At 47.7% G+C, this 15,891-nt stretch overlaps 1 protein-coding gene across 6 annotated transcripts in view; it reads right to left on the reverse strand.

Moving 5' to 3' along the window:
* Window positions 1-15,653, reverse strand: part of IL21R (interleukin 21 receptor) — a 39,374-nt gene extending 23,721 nt beyond the window's left edge. The window contains exons 1-2 of one of the 6 annotated variants that reach the window (XM_045195514.3): window positions 15,542-15,636; window positions 15,096-15,375 (exon numbers count right to left, since the gene is read on the reverse strand). The gene's annotated coding sequence lies outside the window, so the exon portion shown is untranslated. Of the gene's footprint in view, window positions 1-11,950; window positions 11,983-15,095 lie in introns of those variants that run through there. The other 5 variants (XM_045195513.3, XM_045195515.3, XM_045195516.3 and 2 more) reach the window with 5 other exon arrangements.
* Window positions 15,654-15,891: the final 238 nt, after the last annotated feature.

The following is a 15,891-nucleotide window of genomic DNA, read 5'->3' on the forward strand; positions in this document are numbered from 1 at the left end:
GGGTCACTCTGCTTGAGCTATAGAGCAATCTGAGATGACTGCTACTTGTGCTGGGCTTGGAGATGCCCAGGTGAAGCCAAACTGTGAAGCTAGGCTGGTTGCTCTTAGTGCCTGGCCTGGAGTCACTTCGTAAGAAGTACACAAGCTGGTGGCTCACTGAAACTGGCTGTTCCTTGTTTGAGAGGATTTAGGAAGTTGTGAAACATGATCCAAGGCCAGTCAGTCATATGGAAAAGCAGCCTGGGTGGCATCAGTTGGGTGGACGGGAGCCTCAGGGGATCTCCAAGGCAGGGTAAACAGTGTTAGTCAGGTTGATAGACTCTCAGATATGGCACCAGCCTGCCAGCTCTGTGGTTCTGGAGGGGGAGGGTTCTGAAAAGGGACAATGGGCCCTGGATGTTGTGGTTCAGTGGGTAGAGAGAGAAAAGGGACAATGGGAGAAAGTTGTTTCCCAGCTCTCATCTTGGTGCTAAACACTTCAGTTCCTCCCTGTGTGCCACTGGTACCTCTCAAGCTGCTATCCCTGCGGTGCTAGAGCTCAGAGGGAGTGAGTGTGAGTAAGTCCCTATGTGTGTTCTTTAAGAGGAACTGCTTGGGACTTTAGAAGTTTCTTCCACTGACTTAATGCCTGCTGAATTTTGCAGGCAGAAGTTATGGGGACTTATGTTCCTGGCACTAGAACCCTGGGCTGGGGGTCTAGTTTGGGGCTGGGACACCTCGCTCCTGAGACATCCCTCCTGAGTTTTTATGCACCACACATGGATGTGGGAACAACCCCTTCTGCATCTTTGCCCCTCCTACCAGTCTGGATGGATGTGGTTTCTTTAATTCTGTAGTTGTCAGACTCCCATCCAACTAGATTTCTGGTGGTTCTGAGTGATGCTTGTTCTATATTTTAGTTGTAATTTTGATGTGGTTGTGCAGTGAAGGGAGCTGTGTTTACGTATGCCGCCCTCTGTGTAATTTCTAATGTACGCACTGAAAGAGTTACAAACTGTAACTAATGATAGACAGAAAACATAGAATAATAATTTTAAAAACTTTATTCCTCTAAAAAAATGGGACGAAGAAGAAGAAAAAAAGAACAAAGAATAGATGTGGCAAAAGGAAAACAAATGACAAGACGATAGACTTAATCTCAAACACCTCAGTACTTTTGTTAAATGTAAATAAACCAAATAAACTCAAATTAAACACATAACTTAAGACCTATAAAATTTGACATTATAAGAAAATAAAATTATAGGTCAGTTGCTCAAATAAATATAGATACAAAAAGTCTAAGCAAAATATTAATAAATCAATGACACATGCAAAGGTAGGTAATACGCCATCACCACAGGAGGTGTACTTCGGGAATGCAAGGTTGGTTCAACCTCTGAAAGTCAGTATAGTAGTTTCCTCTTCTCTATGGTTTCGCTTTCTGTGGTGTTGTTTATGCATGGTCAACTGCAGTCTGAAAATATTACGTAAATAATTCTAGAAATAAGTAATTTGTAATTTTAAATTGTGTGTAATTTTCAGTGGTGTGATAAAATCTCACGCTGTCCCACACTGTCCCACTCTGCCCCACCAGGAACATGAGTCGTTCCTCTGTCCAGTGTATCCATGCTTTGCATGCTACATGTTAGTCACTGAGGCTTCTCAGAAGTTATCAGATCCACTGGCATGGTATTGCAGTGCTGTGTTCAAGTTGCCCCCATTTTATTTACTGATGGCCCCAAAGCACAAGAGCAGTGAGGCTGGCAATTCAGATACGAAAAGGTGAGCCCTGGCTGGTGTGGCTCAGTGGATTGAATCCTGGCCTGAGAACCAAAGGGTCACTGGTTCAAGTCCCAGTCAGGGCACATGCCTGGTTTGTGGGCCAGGTGCCCAGTTAGGGGCACGTGAGAGGTAGCCACACATTGATGTTTTTCTCCCTCTCTTTCTCCCTCCCTTCCTCTTTCTCTAAAAATAAATAAATAACATATTTTGGAGAAACAAGATGGCGGGGAGAACCAAGATGGCGGCATAGGTAGACACACTGCGCCTCCTCCCACAACCAGAACTGACAGAAAATCGAACGGCAAGGAATCTGACACCAAAGAAATAAAAAATAAACATTCATCCAGACCGGTAGGAGGAGCAGAGACGGGCACCGGGGCGGAGAGGACTCGCGTGGTGGTGGCGGGAACGAGACTGGTGGAGTGCGGGACGAAAGGGGCAGGCAGTCCGACCACTAGCAGACCCTACGGCCCCACATTCCCGCACAGATAAACCGGACAAACAGCGGGACAGAAGCAGACCTCGCAACCCAGGGCTCCAGCTCAGGGAAATAAAGCCTCAAACCTCTGATTGAAAACGCCCGTGGGGGTTGGGGCGGCAGCAGGAGGGACTCCCAGCCTCACAGGAGAGGTCGTTGGAGAGACCCACAGGGGCCTAGAGTGTGCACAGTCCCACCCACTCGGGAACCAGCACCAGAGTGGCCCAGTTTGATTGTGGGTAGTGGAATGAAGGATTGAGATCCGGAGGAGAATGGAGCGGGCGCCATTGCTCCCTCTCGGCCCCTCCTCCACCTACAGCGTCACAGCACAGCGTCACAGAGACCAGCCCTATCCTGCCCCCAGTGAACACCTAAGGCTCCGCCCCTTTAAGTAACAGAGGCGCCAAGACAAAAAAAAAAAAAAAAATGGCCCAAATGACAGAACACTTCAAAGCTCCAGAAAAAATACAACTAAGCGAGGAAGAGATAGTCAACCTATCGGATGCACAGTTCAAAACACTGGTTATCAAGATGCTCACAGAATTGGTTGAATCTGTTCAAAAACCAGATGAAAAAATGAAGCCTATGCTAAGAGAAACAAAGGAAAATGTACAGGGAACCAATAGTGACGGGAAGGAAACTGGGACTCAAATCAGTGGTGTGGACCAGAAGGAAGAAAGAAACATCCAACCAGAAAAGAATGAAGAAACAAGAATTCAGAAAAATGAGGAGAGGCTCAGGAACCTCCAGGACATCTTGAAACGTTCCAACATCCAAATTATAGGGGTGCCAGAAGGAGAAGAGGAAGAACAAAAAATTGAAAACTTATTTGAACAAATAATGAAGGAGAACTTCCCCAGTCTGGCAAAGGAAATAGACTTCCAGGAAGTCCAGGAAGCTCAGAGAGTCCCAAAGAAGCTGGACCCAAGGAGGAACACACCAAGGCACATCATAATTACATTACCCAAGATTAAACGCAAGGACCTACATCCAAGATTACTGTATCCAGCAAAGCTATCATTTAGAATGGAAGGGAAGATAAAGTGCTTCTCAGATAAGGTCAAGTTAAAGAAGTTCATCATCACCAAGCCCTTATTATATGAAATGTTAAAGGGACTTACCTAAGAAAAAGAAGATAAAAAATATGAACAGTAAAAATGACAGCAAACTCACAGTTATTAATGACCACACCTAAAACAAAAACAAGAGCAAACTAGGCAAACAACTAGAACAGGATCAGAACCATAGAGATGGAGATCACATGGAGGGTTGTCAATAGGGGAGTGGGAGGGGGAGGGGGGGAAAGGTACAGAGAATAAGTAGCATAGATGATAGGTGGAAAATAGACAGGGGGAGGGTAAGAAAAGTGTAGGAAAATGTAGAAGCCAAAGAACTGATAAGTATGACCCATGGACATGAACTATAGGGGGGAATGTGGGAGGGAGGGGGTGGGCAGGATGGAGTGGAGTGGTGGGGGAAATGGGACAACTGTAATAGCATAATCAATAAATATATATTTTTTTAAAAGAATAAATAAATAAATAAATAACATATTCTAAATAAAAATGTGAAAGTTCTAGACTTAATAAGAAACAAAATCATATGCTGAGGTTGCTAAGATCTACAGTAAGAATAAATCTTCCCCTCATGATATTGTGAAGAAGGAAAAAGAAATTTATGCTCGTTTTGCTGTCACACTTCAAACTGCAAAAGTTACAGCCAAAGTGATTAGTTCAGATGGAAAAGGCATTAAATCTGTGGGTGGAAAACATGGACAAAAAATGTGCCCTGATCGATAGCAACATGTTGCACCAGAAAGTACTAAGACTATATGAAGACCCCTGAAATGAGTGACACCAGGCCATTTACAGCAAGTAAGGGCTGGTTACACAGACTTAGGAATAAGTTTGGCATTTTATCACCTCACATCATCACAAAAAGAAAGGCGACTATAGTACAATAAGATATTTGGGAGGGAGCTAGAGATCACATTTACACAACGTTTATTGCATCATATTGTTATAATTTTTCTATTTTATTGTCAGTTATTCTTGAGCTCTTGCTGTTTCTAACTTATAAATTAAACTTCAGCATAGGTATGTATACCTACAACAACGTACATATAGGGTTTGGTACTGTCTGTGCTTTCAGACATCCACTGGGGGTTTGAAGTGTGTTCCCTGTGAATAAGGGGAGACTGCTGTAACCTATCTCACCATGTTAACAGAATAAAGAAGAAAGTTTATATGAAAATTAAATAGGTTCAGAAAACACATTTAATACATTGTAACACTCATTCATTATTTTTAAAACACTCTCAGAAAACCTGAAATCTTCTTTAATCTGTTAAGGAGCACATGCAAACAAACCCCTAGTGGACAGATAATGAACACTACTCCGGAGGTCAGGAAAAAGACAAGAATGTCTCATACTGGAGGTCCTAGTCAGTGCAATAAGGCCAGGAAAAGAAATAAATTTATGAAGACTACAAAGTTATAAGGGTTGGAATAATATAAGGATTGAACGTATGGAAAAGTTCAGATACTCAACAGATAAATTATTAAAATCATAATTGTTTAAAAAGATACAAGATATGAAGCCAATATAAAAATCTATTGTATATCTAAAGATCAACAAAATTGACAAAACTTTAGCTAGACTAAGAATAAAGATAGAAGGCTCAAATAACTAAAATCAGAAAAAAGAGGAGATACTATAACAAATGCCATAGAAATAAAAAGGATTATAAGAAACTACTATGAGTAATTATACACCAACAAACTTGATTGTGTATAAAGAAAAGGATAAATTCCTGGAATCATGCAATCCACCAAGACGGAATTATGAAGAAACAGAAAATCAGAACAGACCTATAACTAGTAAGGAGATTGAATCAGTAATTTTTTAAAAAGCTCCCAACGAATAAAACCCCAGGACCAGATGACTTCACTGGAGAATTCTACCAAACATTTAAAGAAGAATTAATGCAAATCCTTCTCAAACACTTACACAAAATTGAAGAGAAGGGAATATTTCCAAATTCATTGTATGAGGCCACCACTGCCCTGGTACCAAAGCCAGAGAAAGAAAATTCCAGACCAATATTCATGATGAATCCTCATCAAAAATCCTCAACAAAATACTAGTAAACTACATTCAATAGCACATTAAAAAGGATTATACACCACAAACAAGTGGGACTTAACCTTGGGATACACGGATGGTTCAACATACAAAAACATACCACACTAACAGCATAAAGGACAAAAATGACATGACTGTTTCAAGTGACGCAAAAAAGCACTTGACAAAATTCAACATCTTTTCATGATAAAGACATTCATAGGAATAAAATAAAATTACCTGAACATGATAAAAGCCACAAATGAAAGCCCACTCTTCACCTTAATGGTAAAAAAATTAAAAAATAAACACTTTTCTTCTAATATAAGAAACAAGGCAATAGTGCTTACCCTTGCCTCTTCTATGTAACATACTGGATATCTTAGCCAAAGCAATTAGGCAAGAAAATGAAATAAAAGGCAGGTTGGCAAGGAAGAAGTAAAATTATCTCTGTTCACAGATGTTGCAATCTTATATATAAATAACCTTAAAGATTCCACATAATAAACCTGATAGACTAATAAATGAATTCAGCAAAGTGGCATAATATAAATCCACACTCAAAAATCAGTTGCATTTCACCCTGGCTGGTGTAGCTCAGTGAATTGAGTGCCAGCCTGTGAACCAGGGGTTTGCCGGTTCGAGTCCCAGTTGGGGCACATGCCTGGGCTGTGGGCCAGGTTCCCAGCGCAGGCCACGTGAGAGGCAACCACACATTGATGTTTCTCTCCCTTTCTTTCTCCCTTCCTGTCTCTCTAAAAATAAATAAATAAAATCTTTTTTAAAAAATCAGTTGCATTTCTATATGTTAACAATGAGCAAAGCAAATAGGAAATTAAAAAGCAATGTCATTTACAACAGCATCAAAAAAATTAAAATACTTAGCAGTAAACTTAACCAAGGAGGTGAGATTTGTACACTTAAAACTACACAAGAAACAGCTGAAAGAAATTAAAGAAGACACAAATAAATGGAGAAATATTCCATGTTCATGGATTGGAAGACTTAGTATTTTTTAAATGTCCGAAGCAATCTCCATCAAAATCCCAATGGCATTATTTAAAGAAATAGGAAAAAATCCTAAAATGTGTATGGACTCTCAAAGGGCTCCAAATACCCAAACCAATCTTGAGAAAAAAGAATGAAGATGAAGACCTTACACTTCCTGATTTCAAAACATATTACCAAGCCATAGTAATCAAAGTAGGTATTGAGACCCATGGAGCAGAGTAGAGAGCCCAGAAATAAACCCTGTGTACATGGTCCAGTGAGCTTGGACAAGGGCGCCAAGACCACACAGCGGGAAGAGGGGAGTCTCTCTAACAAACGGGGTCAGGGAAGCCTGGATGTCCACACGCAAAAGAACAAAGATGGACTCTTACCTTATATCATATACAAAATTAACTCAAAATGGATTCTAAATGTAAGACCCCCAAACCATCACATTCCTAGAAAAAACATAGGGAAAAACTTCTTGACATTGGGATTAGCAATTATTTCTTGGATATGACAGCTAAACCACAAGCAGTGAAACAAACATAGACAAATAGGACTGCGTCAAACTCAAAAACATACGTGCAGCAGAGCAAACAATGGACAGAATGACAGTGTGACCTGTAGTGTGATAGCAAATATCTGCAAGCCGCATATTGAATATGCTCAGAATTTATAAAGAACTCCTATAACTCAGCAATAACAAGAACAAAAAAGCCCAGCTGAAAAAGTGGGCAAGGACTTGAATAGATATTTCTCCAAAGAAGTTACCCCAAAGGCCAACATGTGCATTGAAAGATGCTCAACATCATTAATCATCAGGAGGATGCAGGTCAAAACCAAAGCGAATTACTACTTCACACCAGCTAAGATGCCTGCAAATGCTATAGAAAACAGTATGGCGTTTCTTTAAGAAAATTAAAAATAGGACCACCATGTAATCGCACTTCTGGGTATGTATCTAAAAGAATTGAAAACAAGACCTCGGAGGGATTTGCACACCCATGTTCACTTCAATATCATTCACAATAGTCAAGATGTGGAGGCAGCCTAAGATCATTAACCAATGAACTGATAAAGAAAATGTTGTATATACACAATGGAAAATTATTTAGCCTTAAAAAAGAAGAAAATTCTGCCAGATGCAATAACATGAATGATTTCCGAGGACATTATGCTACGTGAAACAGGCCGATGATGAAGACAAGTCCTGCGTGATTCCACTTACATGACGTACCTAAAGTGATGAAATTCGCTGAAATAGAACGTCGAACGGGGGCTGCCAGGGCGGGAGTGAATGGAGTGATGTGTAGGCGTACATGCTGTGGGCGCTATGCAAACGCAGGTTATATGCAGATACCATCCCACTTTATATAAGGGACCTGAGCATCCCTGGACTTGGGTGTTCACGAGAGATACTGGAAACAATCACCTGTGGCTATTGAGGGATGACTGACTATAATTTAAAAATGTCAATTCTCTCCAAATTGAACTAAAGTTTCAATGTAAACCCAAGGTTCAAAAAACTCCCAGCAATATTGTCTCTGGTGGAAATTGACAAGCTAGTTCTACAATTTACATAAAAATGCAAAAAGCGGAGAATAGTTTAGACAACCTTGAAGAAAAATGCGGCACTGTTGCAAGGAAAAGCACGCGAGCCGATGAACAAGAGCAGCCCAGAGACAGGCTCGCATATGCAGCCCTTAACTCTCAACAAGGGCACCGCTGCGAAGCCGTGCGCAGAGCACGCCCCTCGGAAAGGATGCCAGGTTAGCTGGGTGTTCGCGTGGGAAAGTAAACGTTGACGCTCCACTTCTCGTCGTGCATGAAAATGAATTACAGGTGTGAGACCTATGTGAGAGGTGGAGCAGTAAAGCATCTAGAAGAAGACACAGGATACTATTTTTGTGACCTTAGGGCAAGCAGCTCTTCTTAAACAGCACACACAAAGCTCTAGACATCAAAAAAGACTGATACATCGAGTTTCATTAAAATTAAGAATTTTTTTTGTCCATCTAAAGATAATTTAAAAAAAGAATTGAGAGATTATATCTATACCTATAGCTGTATCTATATTATATCTCTACCTATCTAGTATATAATTTTATATCATCATATGTAATTTATATTTTCTTGTATATATATAATTATTATATTGTATGCAGTAATTATATATCATATACATACATACGCATTATTGTATATGTGTATATAATATATAATTATTATTGTATATAGTGTTGTATATAGTATTATTGCATAGTATTGTATATTGTATTGTCTATAATAATTATATATTATATACACACAATTATTATGTTGTCTATAATAATTATATCTTATATACACATATATGCATATAAATTTATCTGTACCAAGAATATATAGAGAACTACTACAAAACAATAATAAATAACACAAAAGTCAATTTTTAAAAAATAGACAAAAAGGCCCTGGCTGGTGTGGCTCAGTGGATTGAGTGCTGGCCTGCGAACCAAAGGGTCTCTGGCTCGATTCCCAGGCAGGGCACGTGCCTGGGTTGCGGGCCAGGTCCCCAGTGGGGGGCACATGGAAAGTAATCACACACTGATGTTTCTCTTCCTCTCTTTCTCCCTCCCTTCCCCTCTCTAAAAATAAATAGATAAAATCTTTAAAGAAAAATCAACCAATGAATGCATAAATAAGTGGAATTGATGTTTCTCTCACCCCAAACCCCTCTCTGTAAAATCAGTAAATAAAAACTTTCAAAAAATAGACAAAAAGCTCAAACAGGCACTTTACAAAAAAGGACATCCCAATGGCCAAGAAGCATATTTGAAGGTGTTCAAAATCACTATTCATCAAGGAAGTGCATACACCCCAATGTGATGCAATTACACATCAACCCAGAATGGCTAAGGTGCAGACAGACCATCCCTAGCACTTGGGAGCACCTGGAGTAACCAGGACTCTCAATCTCGGCACAGGTGTCTGGTGGAAGTGTAAACTGGTCCAGCCACTTCGGAAAACTTCGGCTGAACAGAGCGCCCGACAATGCCACGTCTAGATGGCGCACGGGAGAGAAACGCGCCCATATGCGCACTCGCAGACACACGCCAGGCTGCCCGCTGCGGCTTTATTTACAACCGCCCCAAACTGGAAACAAATTCTTGGTTTCTCTGTATCTTCGTTCCCTCACCGATGATTCAGGAATGGGATCCATTTAGTTCCTCAAGCCAGTCACCATCTCCAGTGTGATTCAGGAGGGGACTGGGAGTTGAAAGCGAAAGGTGAGCAGTGTGGTAAAGTAAAATGACCTGTTTCCCATAGGGACCAAGAAGAAATGGGTGGGTGAAGAGGGACTCCCCAGAAGAGCCAGAAACAAGAGCCAGTGGGTCACCAGAAGGAGAAGTGTCAAGACGGAGGGACTTCCCGAAAGGGAACACAGAAGAAAGGGCTCCTAGTTTATCCCTGTCTTCAAGGGCTCCTGACCACCTTCCCTCCCACTGGCCTCCTCCCTGACCCCCGCTTCCAGCAGTGGCCCCTTCAACCCCACCCCACTCCAACTACGGCTTTCTGTGGCTCCTCTTTGCCCTTCAGTGAAGACCCTCAATTCCTTAACCCAGCATTCCAGGGATTTCAGGATCTGCCCCCCAGCATTCCTTCCACCTTGCAGTGCTCACCCTGGACTCCAGGAGCGCCAGCCTCCCCGCTCACCCCTCACCCCTCACCCCTCACCCTTCACCCCTCACCCCGCACGCCCCACCGCGCAGCCACGGGCGCTCTCCACCCACCTTGGCCGGCTGTCAGCCTCCTACTCGGTCTTTAAAACCCAGTTCAAATGTCATCTCCCTCGTAAGTCTTTGACCTCCCCTAGGAGTATGAGTCACTCCTTCCTCTGGGGTCTGTTCCTCCACCAGAGCACGCTGCTCGTGGTGGTGTTGGCGACGTTCTGAGCCACACCCCAGCCAGGGGCCCTGTGTTTCTCGGTTACGTGCTGACTCCCCAGCGGCTGACCAGTGCAGGACGCAAAGGTGCTCCACACATTGTTACATGAGTGACTAGATGAAAGAGCAGCTTTCTATCGCAGCCGATCTCGAAGCTTAACCTCAGTGGTAAGTCCTCCGTAGACTACACTTCAGAGTTAAACCTTACTGTTTTCGACTCCTCTTTCTTAAATTCCGTGCAGTGAGGATCTCTATGCACCTGATGAGGAAGAAAGCGCTGACGCTCCAACTTTTCCCCCGCCCCAGGGTCTTTGCACATGCCACCCCCACCCCTGGAACACTCCCTGTGCTTCGTGGCTTTGTCCTCCGCAGATTTCACCTACAGTGTGGCCTCCTCAGAGAAGCAGCCTGCCCGCCTGACGTGGGTCTGGGCCCCCCCGCAGTTGTCTGTGCCACACACCCTTTGTCTGTCTCCTTCCGCACAATTGCAAAGTTAGGATCAGTTTAGTACGTGTTCCTGTTTTCATGTTTGTGACCTATCTCTGCCCCGGAGCAAACGCTCCCAGAGGCTGGGAGCTTTACCTTCGCTGCTCACCACTATCCCCCCTGCGCAGAATGGGGCCTGGAGCACAGCAGGCGCTCGACGAGGAGCTGAAGAACGGGGAGTGAGTGCAGGAGGCTAAGAACTGTGGTGTCCAGTCATACAAGGAGTGGCCCGAGGCAACCCCCGAAAGATCTCGGTTTCCCCATCAGCTTCATCACTGTCCCCAGGAACTTCCCCCCACCCTGGGCAACACCCTCAGTTCCCAGGGTCTGAGTGACTGTGACTGCTGTCATCAGATTAGAGACAAGGAACTTTCAGAGAGGGACGACGGGCTGCCCAGGGTCCAGCAGCTAGTTCTTACCTAAGGGGGGCCGTCACTCTGGGGAAGAACTGGCTCGGTGGCCCAGGATCAGAAAGAAGGCTCCACCGCTGACTCACGGTTGGACGTGGAGCGCATCTCCTCCCTTCACTGAACCTCAGTTTCCCTCATCTCTAGCACAGGGGCAGTGCCCTGTGCCCTGGCCTGGCTGAGGGGGTGTGAGGCAGGTGCTGGGCACACCGTGGGTGTGTGGGTAATTTTAGTTGCTTTTTACTTTTGTTTTTTGCCGGTGACGAGGGGTGGGTTGTGCGTCTGAAGGCAGGTACACCAGGATGCTGGTGTTAAAGCCTCGGCCGTAGGAGCCGAGCGGGAGGGGCAGGGCAGGGCAGGGCCTGCCCCCTCCCAGTGTGCACAGCCTCTGAGCCCGAGGAAGTGCTCAGCCTCGTTCTCTCCCTCCTAGCCCAGCCAAGAGTCCTTGTCCATGAAGCCTGTTCTCACCCGAACAACCTTTCCCTGCTGGCACTTCTCCCAGCCTGTGTGACCTCTCCTAGCTGAGAAGCTCTGTCCCACTCCCAGCAACCTTCCCAGCCTGTGCAATCTCTGACCATGCTCCAGTCTCCACCATGCTGGGCAACCCCACCCAGACTGGGCAACCCCTCTCAGCTCCTGCAGCCACATCTCGCCCCAGTGCCATTTTCCCCAGACCAGGAGGGGCTGGTTGCAAGGCAGGAAAAGAAACAAAGCTTTAAACCAAAATTGCTTGAGGCCACAAGGGGAGGGTTGGAGCAGGTCTGGCAACCTACCTTTATCCTTTCCTTGCCCAGCAGGCCCCCACCAGCCTGCCCTGGCTCTGGCCTTGGCCCTGCCAAATAGCCTGAATGGGACTGATTTGCCCTGGAGAAAGTTTGCGGGTCTAATCCCAGTCTCCACAGCCAGGCCTTCCAGCAGGCCGATGAGGAAATGGAGGCCAGGAGACGTCCACAGTCTTGCCCCTGGTTGCACAGCAAGGAGGGGCCAGGGCCTGAGCAAGGAGCCTTGCTGGCGCTCTTGCCTCACCTCCTTGGGGACAATTTGCATAACCAGACCCTCCCTGGGGGCTGTGGGGACCAGCAGGCTGGGGTCCTGCTGCAGGTGTCCTCTGCCCACACCCCAGGGAAGTGAACATTCTCAGGTTGCTTCAGAATTTCCAAGTTTACTCAGAGCTCTCATTTGAGCTGTCATAAAAAGTCCCTTTGGCTGGGTGCCAGGATGAGGAGTGGGGGGTGGCACCTGCAGTCCTGGGGTAGAGGTGGGGCTCCTCCGCCTCCCTTCCCCACCCCTCCAGTTTGGAGGGCAAGTAAGGGAGGAGCACAGGAGGAAGGGGCTACTGGGAAGCGCTCGTTCCCATCTTCACGGCCTTCTTCCCTCCGCTTGTAAATGACTTCCTGAGGGACCCTAGAAAACCTCACCCTTCTCGAGCCTCAGTTTCCCCATCTGTGAAGTGGAGAGTAGAATCATCACAAAAGCTTTCATGAATTGAGGGCTTAGCGTATGCCAGGTGTCCTAGCTAATAACAGGATGATTACTGCCAATAATACTGAAAGCAAAACACCGCAGCTGCTGATTCTTGTGAGCCGCTGCTGTGCCCTTCCCGCCTCGCCACGGCTGGCTCTGTCTGCCTGGGCGCCGCGGCACCCCCAGGCCCCGGGACCGTGCCTGGTACACAGTAGGAGCGCCATAAAAATGTGTTGAACAAGATCTCACAACAAGCCTGAGAAGGCGTTCTTATTTCCATATAACAGATGAGGAAGCTGAGGTTCAGTGAAGCCAGTGGCTTACTCGGGGTCACAGGGGTACTAGGTGATGGAGCTGGGACCCACACCCAGGTCTGGCTTATCCCGAGGCCCCACATCACACCCTGCGGAGCGCTGGAAAGCCAGGCGCAGTGCCCCACCTGACCGTGGAGGCACCGGCTCCCCTCCCTGGCTGTGGAAGGAAGGGTGTTCTTCCTTCTTTTTCTTCTTCTTCTTCTTTTTTTTAATCAGGCACCAGGAAGATTGTGAGGCTGCAGAGAAGTTGGTGCCCACAAAATCTCTGGTGGCCTGCTTTCCTCTTTCCACCTCCTCTTGAACTGGCCTCCGCATCCAGCATGCCCCCACTCACTGCCCACAGCCTTTAGGGGCTCCAACCCCCCTCTCCACTACTCTGGGGAGGTGCCAGCCTGCAGAGCCGCTGAGGGCTCAGCCTTCGCCTCGTTTGCCCCGCTGTCTCGGCCCTGCATCTCCGCCACCCCCTAACAGAAGTGCTCCTAGCTTCCCCCACGGAGGGGCTATAAGGACTCAGATACCTGCCCGGCGTGGGGTGGGCAATACCAGGCCTTCTGCTGAGCCCGCCACAGGGAACAGGTGATCAGGGCCGACGCTCTGGGGTCTGCCCAGCCTCCTTGACTCAATGCCCGCTCTCAGGAGGTGCCCAAGGACTATGCGTCTTACTTTTATGCTGTCCTGTCCAGCAGGTGTGGCCGTGCTGTCAAACAAACTGGGGGTTCACACCCAGATCTGCATCTTACAGTCACGGGTGGCCTGGGGCGAGGTTCGCCCCACAGAGCCACAGGCCCATCTGTGACGCGGGCCAAGCGAGGCCAGCAGCCTCCCCCAGGGTTGGGAGGGTTACGGGAGACCCTCAGATGCCAGCAGCACCGGACCCCGGGGATGAAGGAGGCAAGAGTGCAGGTTCCCGAGGGTGGCCCTGCACCTTCTACTGCTTTTGGAGAGTGGCCCTTCTCCCTGAGCTCCAGGTTCCTCATGATGCAAATTCCCTCCCTGGGAAGGTCTCCAGCAGGCAGCTTTCATTTCTTTATAACTTCGAATCCTCACAACCGGCCCCACAGGGATGGAGCCGCCTTTGTTCCCATCTTACAGATGAGAACCCCGTGGCTCCATACAGCTAAAACAAGCGCAGAGACTTGCCCGAGCTTGCCCGGCGAGGAAGTCGCATGGCTGCATTTGAACGTGCCAGGGTTTCCCCACTTTACCATGTGCTTCTAAAGCCCCTGCGCTTCCCCCAGGGGAACGCGGCACCAGGGAGGCCCCAGAGCTGCGCCCCGGCCCCGGGTGATCTGCTCCCGCTGAGCAGCCACTTGCCATTCCTTCCACAAGCCCTAAGTTCCCACTCCAGGTGCTTTCTGTCCCAGCTCCTGTGCCAGGAACACGTCTGCCTGTCCCTTCCTTCCTCTCCATTCACAGGTCAGAAATCCGCGCCCTTCAAGTCTTGGCCTCGGCCTCCCATCCCCACACTCTCCTCCCCTCCTGTGCGCACACAGAGCCAGCTTCCCTCGCACCATCAGCTGGGTCCCTGTGCTTTCATGAGAAAGATGAGGAGACAGCATGTGGAGGGCAGGACCGGCCCTCAGGTCACCTGCTTACCCTGCTACGCACTGGTTGAGTCACCTTGGGAAAACCTCTCTACCTCTCAGAGCCTCAGTTCTGTATCTGTGAAATGGGCACACCAGCTTGTTTGAAGGATTACATAAAATAAAGGAGCTAGAACACGGAAGCTGGCACAAAGTTGATGCCTGCCACCCTCCCCCAAAATGGGCCCCCTAGCAGTGGTCAGATAGTCACACCCATGTCCCCCCCGCCCAGCTCAGCTGCCCGGAACCACAGGGACTGTCGAGTCACATTCAATCTGGAAGCAGCTTTACCTCCCTAGCCCCTGCCTTTTGGAGGCTGGTTTCACACACAGCTCTGGGGTCATCTCAGCCATGCCCCCGCCCCAGGCCCGCAGGCCTCCTGCAGACCCACACAAAGGCCCTCCAGTCTCCCAGAGCCGGGCTGAGCGAGAGACCCCAGCCCAACCCTGCTGGCCTCACTCACTGTCTCCTAATGAGGGCACAGGACCCTCTGTGCCCTCCCCCTCAGGCAAGGCCTGAGCTCTCCTGGGTAGAAAAGGTGGCTAGAGTCCGGTTACCTGCTAGTTGAGCTTCTCCCTCAGAAATCCATTCCAGGTGTTTGGAGCAATCCAGTGGGGTCCCAGGGGTGGCAACTTGGCGTGGAGTGAGAGATGAGGGTCTGAGAGGACAGGCAGGGGTCTGGGATGGGAGCCCAAAGCCTGACAGGCATGTGGCCTGTCACCTGCACAGACAGAAGCTGGGCTCCGGGCACTCAGGCCACGCAGTGGTCAGTCACGTCCCAGAGAGGTCACACATGGACAGAAGGCAGTCATCGTGAGACGGGGACCACTCGATCGGCTGTACCCGGATGGACAGACAGCAGGCAAGTGCTGGTCAGGCGGGCAGACAGACAGGAGAAGTCAAGCAAACAGGCATGAGGCCAGCCAAACACACAGAGACCGACAGGCAGGCAGGCAGACAGGTTATCAATTACACGCAGGGAGAAGCAGGCAGACATCCGAACCTGAGCCCATCAGTCCCTCGACAGAGAGCCACCAGTGGTCTCTCAGAGGCAGTGGCTGCCACCCCTGGCCCGGAGTGTGTGCAGGGTGGAGAGGAAGGAGGAGGAAGAGGAGGATGTGGTGAGAGCTCCCCAGCAGCCCCGCCCACAGAGCAGCTGGCTCCTCCCCAGAGAGAATGAGAAAAAAGTGGGAGGGAGCCCAGCCCCCAGACAGGGCACAGTGCTCTCCAAAGGTCACCTGCTAGGAATACATTCCAGGCTACCAGAGTGACGTCCGGCTCAAGGTCATGACCCTTAAGGTAGGCAGGGCAGCCTGAGGTTACCCGGGCGACTGACATCTGCCATAAGGTCAT

Source organism: Desmodus rotundus, chromosome 1 (genome assembly GCF_022682495.2).
Source record: "Desmodus rotundus isolate HL8 chromosome 1, HLdesRot8A.1, whole genome shotgun sequence".
Taxonomy (NCBI): domain Eukaryota; kingdom Metazoa; phylum Chordata; class Mammalia; order Chiroptera; family Phyllostomidae; genus Desmodus; species Desmodus rotundus.